General features: G+C 42.0%; 1 non-coding gene across 1 annotated transcript; it reads left to right on the forward strand.

Annotated features, from left to right (window-relative positions):
* The first annotated feature begins 1,995 nt into the window (after window positions 1–1,995).
* LOC141598003 (small nucleolar RNA R71) lies at window positions 1,996–2,102 on the forward strand. Its single transcript, XR_012523207.1, has one exon. It is a non-coding gene; the product is annotated as a small nucleolar RNA R71 (small nucleolar RNA).
* Window positions 2,103–7,487: the final 5,385 nt, after the last annotated feature.

Here is a 7,487-nt window from a genome sequence, read left to right on the forward strand (position 1 = left end):
GTGTTATAGCAGAAACAGGCATAGAGACAGGCATGTCAGAAAGCATAAAATAAGATTTCTTTTCAGAAACCGTATTACAAGTGACTGGCCACATGGGGTCTTTCTTCTTAGCTGTCTGGGCAAAGACAATGGAATGCTTCCCTACTTTAAAAGTCAAAGTCCCTGAGCCAACATCTATAACTGCACCAGCAATGTGCAGAAATGGTCTACCCAATATGATAGGTATGTGAGCATCCTCAGGCATATCTAGTACAACGAAGTCAACAGGGAAGAAGAACTTTCCTATTTGCACGGGAATGTCCTCTAAGACTCTATAATTTGGACCGCAGATCGATCACCATCAGATCTTTGTCATGTTTGTAACTGCAAACCTAGTTAATTTCAACTTCCTAGCAAGACTCAAGGGCATTACACTAATACTGGCTCCTAGGTCACACAAAGCCTTCTCAATAGAAAAGGTGTCAAAACTACATGGGACTGAAAAACTACCTGGGTCTTCTAGCTTATGAGGTGCAGTATTGGTCAAATAAGAACATGACTCCTCGGTTAATGCGCGACAGTTACGAGTTTCAAGTGACTTCTTTTTAGATAAAAGTTGCTTCATAAATTTCATGTAAGCAGGCACTTGATTAACTAATTCAAGAAAAGGAACTTGTACGTTTAAGCTACGAATAACATTTTCAAATTTGTTAAACGATACATGTTCCTTTGTCGGCACTAATCTCTCTGGATAAGGGGCTGTAAGAAGTAACTTAGCCCTCTCCTCTAGGTCTCTCACACCGGCATCGGTGGATTTAGGCTGAAAATCCACTACCTTCTCCTTGTTGTAGCTTGACCCTTCTTCAGACCGTCTCAAAAATGAGCCATTAATCGTCATCGGATCATATTTCGGAACCGGGACTGACCCATCAGCATTTGGGTCTTGCCTCAAAATTTTCGGAGTAGTCGTACCCCGAAACAAGTGGTCCCTCAAGTTATTTGGCATTGGAGGAAGAAAAGACTCACCATCAGCAGCGTTGTCAGTCGATCGACCATGCATGTCGATCGATCGATCGACTTCTCAGAACGAGCGTGTCACTTCGCGGACCGGTCGATCGATCGGGTATGTCGTCGATCGACCGACATACCCGCCGATCGTCTTCTTCCCGCTATTATTCGTTCTGACCTTCTTCTTACTTGGTTCCGCCTCATCTTTTTCAGTGACATCCTCGACCATAGCGGGCCCATCAAGGGTGGACCCACTCCTCAAAGTAATAGCGTTAAGGGTCTCCTTTTGATCCGTCTGCGTCGGTAAATGTCCCGGAGCTCGAGTTGTATTCTTGCTTGCCAATTGAGCAATTTGGCTCTCCAACATTTTCATCCCGGCCTCTCTAGCTTGAGATTCTTTCAGCAACAAATTTTTCAATTCGGCAAATTCGGAGCCTTGGGACTGCTGCTGCTGCTGAGGAACATACGGAGGCTTTTGATATGGCTGCTGCTGCTTATGAGGGGGCACATAATTCTGGTGTTGCTGCTGTTGTGGAGGTGGAGTTGGGTTTAGGACATTTTGGCTACTCCACCTCAAGTTCGGATGGACATTCGGCTCAAAATAAGTGTTTGTCTGCTTATAATGTTGAAAAGCAGCACAAGACTCATAGGAAATCTTTGCGATTATCGAAACATGTCCTTCTCCTCCACATCTCTTGCAGACGAAAGGACCGTCTGAAACAGCATTCACATGATAGATCCCTCCTTTTGAAACTCCTCCCAACTCGTACTTATCAAACCTCGCCGTAAGAGCCTCTAATGCAGCTACAGAAGGGGATTCAGCACTTCTCCTTTTATTTCCCCTGGAATTTCCATACTCAGCTTTATGGGTGGCCAAATCATCAATAATTTTCCACCCCTTAGTCTCTCCCACATTCTCCTGGAATCGCCATTGGTCGCCGCATCAGGATAGCCCTTTGATCGTCATAAAGCCCATTATAAAATTGATTGCATAGGCTCCATTTCTCGAACCCATGGTGCGGAATAGTTCGCACCAACTTCTTGAAACGGACCCACGCCTCATGAAAATTCTCATCAGGACCCTGTTTAAAGCTCGTGATCTGAGCTCTAATGGCATTGGTCTTCGAGGCAGAGAAATATTTCTTGTAGAATGCTAAGACCAGCGAATTCCAGTCCGTGATCCCATGAGCAGCTCGATCCAGGTCTCGGTACCACTCCTTGCAAAGCATCACGAAGAGAGAATATGAACATAGTCTCCTTCACCTAGTCTTGGGTCACACCGGTTGGTGGGGGTATGGAACAGCAGTAATCAATGAATGTCTCCATATGTTTGGCTACATCTTCATTTGCAGCTCCCCCGAATTGGTTTCTCTCAACCAAGTTGATATAGGAAGGCTTCGGCTCGAATTTTCTATCCGTCCCTGGTAATGCGAAACCCTTATAGAGATTCTCAGATGTCGGCTCGAGTGATCGGCTATACTCGCTTCTTGACCATGTCCGGAGATGTGACGGTCTCGGTGAAGAAGTGGAAACAGGAGATGAAGGTGGATCCTCCTCAAATAGAGCGTTCTCGTAGTAACTAGACCAGTACTCGGCTCTTCCTCGTCGGCAATACCCTAGATGATCGTCTCAACTCACGCAAAGTCTTCTCAATCTCAAGATTGAACGGTAGTATTTCACCACCTTGTGACCTGCGCATAAGAAGAAACTACAAGTAGAATATGAGAATAGTTTAAGGAACAGATGTCCTTTAAACTGAGAAAAGACTAAGATAAAAACAACTAAAAATTTTAAACAATTGCCTCCCCGGCAACGGCGCCAAAATTTGATGCCCGTCGTTGTGTGCACCAAAATTAATATTTATAGTCCAAACTACTACTATAGCTAGCGGTCGGGGTCGAACCACGGGGAGGCGATGCAATTGATAGTTATTTTATTTAAGTCTAAAGGTAACGAGTGTGGGGGTTTGTTTTGAGTTGGTTTATACTAATGGCAATAAAATGAAAGCAAACTAGGCTAATAGATGAAATTAAATATTTAAAAGGGTGCTAAGATGGTCGGTTCACTATAGTTTCGGCGGCAATGTCCTAGGTAGGTCTAAAACAATCGCGTGAGACGGGAAAATAAGAAGTCCTCTCGGTCCATTCTTAAGAGGTAGCATCTTTCGATCTCGCTACAGGTCCCTAAAATCACTAATGCTAACTTTCGTCCTGAAAAGTGATTCAAAAGGCTAAATTAACTCATCTTTCGATCTCATTAATCTAGTCGTCTTAACTAGGCAGGCTATCTCCCTTCCCTATCTTTCGATCTTTATTGGGTCGGTCAATTCTTAAACATTCAACTAATCGCGTGCACTCGATTCGTCAAATAAAGCAGTCAAATTAATTAAAACGAAGGTAATCTCACGAGGCCAGTCGATCGACCAGGGAACCCAGTCGATCGACCATGGCGCGTTCTAGGTCTACTATTCTAGTGCCGCCTACTTCTAAGATTCCCTACATCCTAGCACATGGTATTTAGCTACTCATACTCGTGATAAAAAAACAACAACAAGATTAACAAATAAAGCTAACGATTGCATGATTGAATTAATTGAACAAGTAAATAACATGAAATAATAAATTGGCTTTCGGGAAACTATTCTAGCAATTCTATACTACGAACGAAATAAAGTGATAAACTGATTAATGGAACAGCGAAAATACCGTAAACGGAATTGCAGAGAAAGGAAGAATCCGAAAAGCAAGAACGAAGACAAATTGTATTCGAACAATTATGCCCTAATGTTAAACTAAATATAGAACCCTAATGAATTTGATGATAAAACTGAATGATAAAAACTCGATGATTGTTCTGAAAACCAAAGCTACGTTATATAGAAATATACGTAACACTTATTCCTGAAACCTAATATATAATGGGCTTCTAATTTCTCGATCTTTTAACTCGCGTCAGACTAGCGGTTTGGTCGATCGACCACTGGGACCGGTCGATCGACTGATCATCGCTGAACAGTAGCTTCTGTAAGTCGTGGTCTGGTCGATCGACTATGGAGGTTAGTCGATCGACTGGAGTAGCTGGTAGTTCACTTCTAATTCTTCGTAAAGTTGTCTTTCAGGCCTCGGAATGCGCACCAAGTTCATTTCTCGAATAAATACTTTACGTCAAATGCAATGCAAGGTACTCGGGGACGGATTTAGCTTGATTTCCGCTGGATTCTTCACATTTCTGCAATAATGTACAAAAACACGAAAGTAGACGGAAATAGGGAGAATAGTAGCATAAACTACATAATTGAGCTCTGAAATGCGTGTAAAATGAGGTGTAAAACATCATATAAATGACACGCATCAACCCGGTCGGTGAAAATCCTAGTTTATGCAAGACTAATTAACCAATTCTGATAAGTAATTAATTAACTATATGTAAGACCATAATTAAACAACAATCAAAAGCAATTTAACAATCAATTCGTAATCAATTGTCAACTACTTTTATTCCTTAAAGTTTTCTCTCCCCCTTCTCTCTAAAAAACAAAACCCTAAATCCTCCCCCTTTGCCGCCGCCGTTCTCCTCCATCCTCCCACCGCCACCTATCAACCCCCTACCATGTCGCCGGGGATGGGGTCTCTCAAGACCTTTCTCCGGCGACCCGTCTCCTCTCTTCCGATTAACCCTCCTCCCCTTTCTTACCCACACCCGGTTCTGGATCGTACGGGTCTGCCCGTTTTTCTCGGTCTGCGTGGTGTATGTGGGCTGTTCGGGTCTTATCGGACGAGTTTGTTGAGGTGGTGTGGCAGGGTGGTGCTTGGATCTGGCGGTGTTGTGAGTTTGTAGGGAGACGGTGGCTTCCGTTTTTTCCTGGTTTTCGCTTTGTTTCCTTTATGTTTTTGTTTAATTTCCGCTTTCGTTTTTGTTTCGTCTCTCTTTCTGAGGGTTCTGTCCCCGTCTATCGATGGTGTCCTTCTCTCAGTTTGAGAGCTTTCGTTTTCTAGTTCGTTTGCAGTTTTCTAATAAGTCAGCAGAAGATCAGCGTTGTTATAGATCGTTATATGGTTTTACATATTTTGTCCGATTCATGGCTACAATCAATCACGTCAGAAGAAATGGATACTCGTCAAGGAAGATTCAGAGACCCTCTTATGAATGAAAGCCTTTTGCGGCGAATCGATGATAGAGACTCTGTTGCAGTGTTTCATTCTTTGAACAAGAATTTATTTCCTATGGTTGTAATCGATTTGTATCCGATTGAGCTTGGCATATGTTGTAGATGTCGTATGCCTTTTTATTAATGATAGTGATCTTTTCTCAATAAAAAAAACAATCAATTCATTAATAACCCTATTCTAACTACCTATATCCCCTTTCACCCTAGATTAGAGGTTTAGTTACGCATAATAGAGGGAATAATAATAATAATAATAATAATAATAATAATAATAATAATAATAATAATAATAATAATAATAATAATAATAATAATAATAATAATAATAATAATAATAATAATAATAATAATAATAATAATAATAATAATAATAATAATAATACTAATAATAATAATAATTATGCGTTAAACATCGGCATAACCTCGTCCGTGACACTCTTTTCGACATCTGCTATAGATCTTGTATTTCTGCGGGAAAGGAGGTTGATATCGGTTTGGTTGACGGGCATGGTGGTTCTCTTCGTCCTGCGGATTTGCTGCTTTATTCTTGGGAAAGAGGGCGTGATGTGTGCGTTGACTTGACAGGGTCTTCTCCTTTGACTCAGACTGGGATGGCGGATTTTGTGCCTGGCCGGGTTGTTGTTGATGCTGCTCAGCGTAAGTGTACTAAGTATGGGGATTTGTGCGTGGCAGCGGTTATGGTTTCCTTCCCTTCTCTTTCTCATCACTTGGGGAGCTTGGTTCGGATGTTGTTGCCTTGCTCAAGCGGATCCAGAAATTCTCGGTATCTCAGGATGCGGGGGCTCGGGTGGCCGCTTACATTTTTACTAGACTTAGCTTTCCTGTTGCTAAGGGTGTGGAAGACCAGATTGTCTCTCGGCTCCCCACCAATTTCATGTAAACTTTTATTTTTCATTTAATGAAAGTTGCGCGCATCCTTTTATAATAATAATAATAATAATAATAATAATAATAATAATAATAATAATAATAATAATAATAATAATAATAATAATAATAATAATAATAATAATAATAATAATAATAATAATAATAATAATAATAATAAAAGTTGCGCGCATCCTTTCTATGCTTTTATTGCGTCCCGCTTGCAGTCTGCTGGTTTGCAGGCTAAGCTCCTCGGCCCTTCTCGTGTTGTAGCCTTTGGCCCCCGCTTTTGATGATGCCGCACGGTGTTTTCTGCGACTACGGTGTTCGATATATTAGGTCACCCTAGTGAAATTGTCGCCCCCAAACTTATGAAGAAATTGGCGGATATTTATTTCACGACGGTTGCTCTTGCCTCGAGTCTTTTTTTTCTTTGACACCTCGCCGAGATCGCTCTATGGCGGTCTCGGCGAGGTTCTCACTCCTCGATTGGTTACGTGCGGTTCCTATCTCGGGGTTGGGGCGGACTATGAACGGGAGGACTTACCGTAGTGTCTTTGGGGTATCGCACGGGTGTTCCGTTATTCTCGGTATCTAGGCCCTGTCCCCTTGCTCTCGGGTTTTGCGGGGGATGTTTTTGGGGACCACGTTGTTTCTTGTCTTTGTCTTGTGGGCGTTAAACATCGGCATAACCTATGCTGGGACACTCTCTTCGACATCTGCTATAGATCTGGTATTTTTGCGGGGAAGGAGGTTGATATCGGTTTGGTTGATGGGCATGGTGGCTCTCTTCGTCCTGCGGATTTATTGCTTTATTCTTGGGACGGGGGCGTGATGTGTGCGTCGACCTGACAGGTTCTTCACCTTTGACTCGGATCGGGTTAGCGGATTTTGTGCGGCCGGGTTGTCGCGATCTTTGCTCGGCGAAAGTGTGCTAAGTATGGGGATTTGTGCGCGGTAGCGGGTTATGGTTTCCTACCTTTCTCTTTCTCTTCACTTGGGAAGTTGAGTTCGGATGTTGTTGCCTTGCTCAGCGGATCCGAAATTCTCGGTATCTCGGGATGTTGGGGCTCGGGTAGCCGCTTACATTTTTACTCGTATTAGCTTTACTATTGCTAAGGGTGTGGGAGCCCAGCTTGTTTCTCGGCTCCCCACCAATTTCATGTAAACCTTTTATTTTTATTATAATGAAAGCTGCGCGCATTTTATAATAAAAAAAAAATAATAATAATAATAATAATAATAATAATAATAATAATAGTAATAATAAACAAAAATGTTGTTGATGAGGATTGAACCCACAACCTCTTGGTTGAAATGCACTTACTTTTACCACTGTGACCCATGCATCTTGTTGTTATTTTTGTATCTCATTTAATATATACACTACTACAAATACAGGCTATAACAACGGTCAAAAACCGTTGTTGTATAAAAAAGCGGA

The sequence above is a fragment of the Silene latifolia genome, chromosome 8 (assembly GCF_048544455.1).
Source record: "Silene latifolia isolate original U9 population chromosome 8, ASM4854445v1, whole genome shotgun sequence".
NCBI lineage: Eukaryota > Viridiplantae > Streptophyta > Magnoliopsida > Caryophyllales > Caryophyllaceae > Silene > Silene latifolia.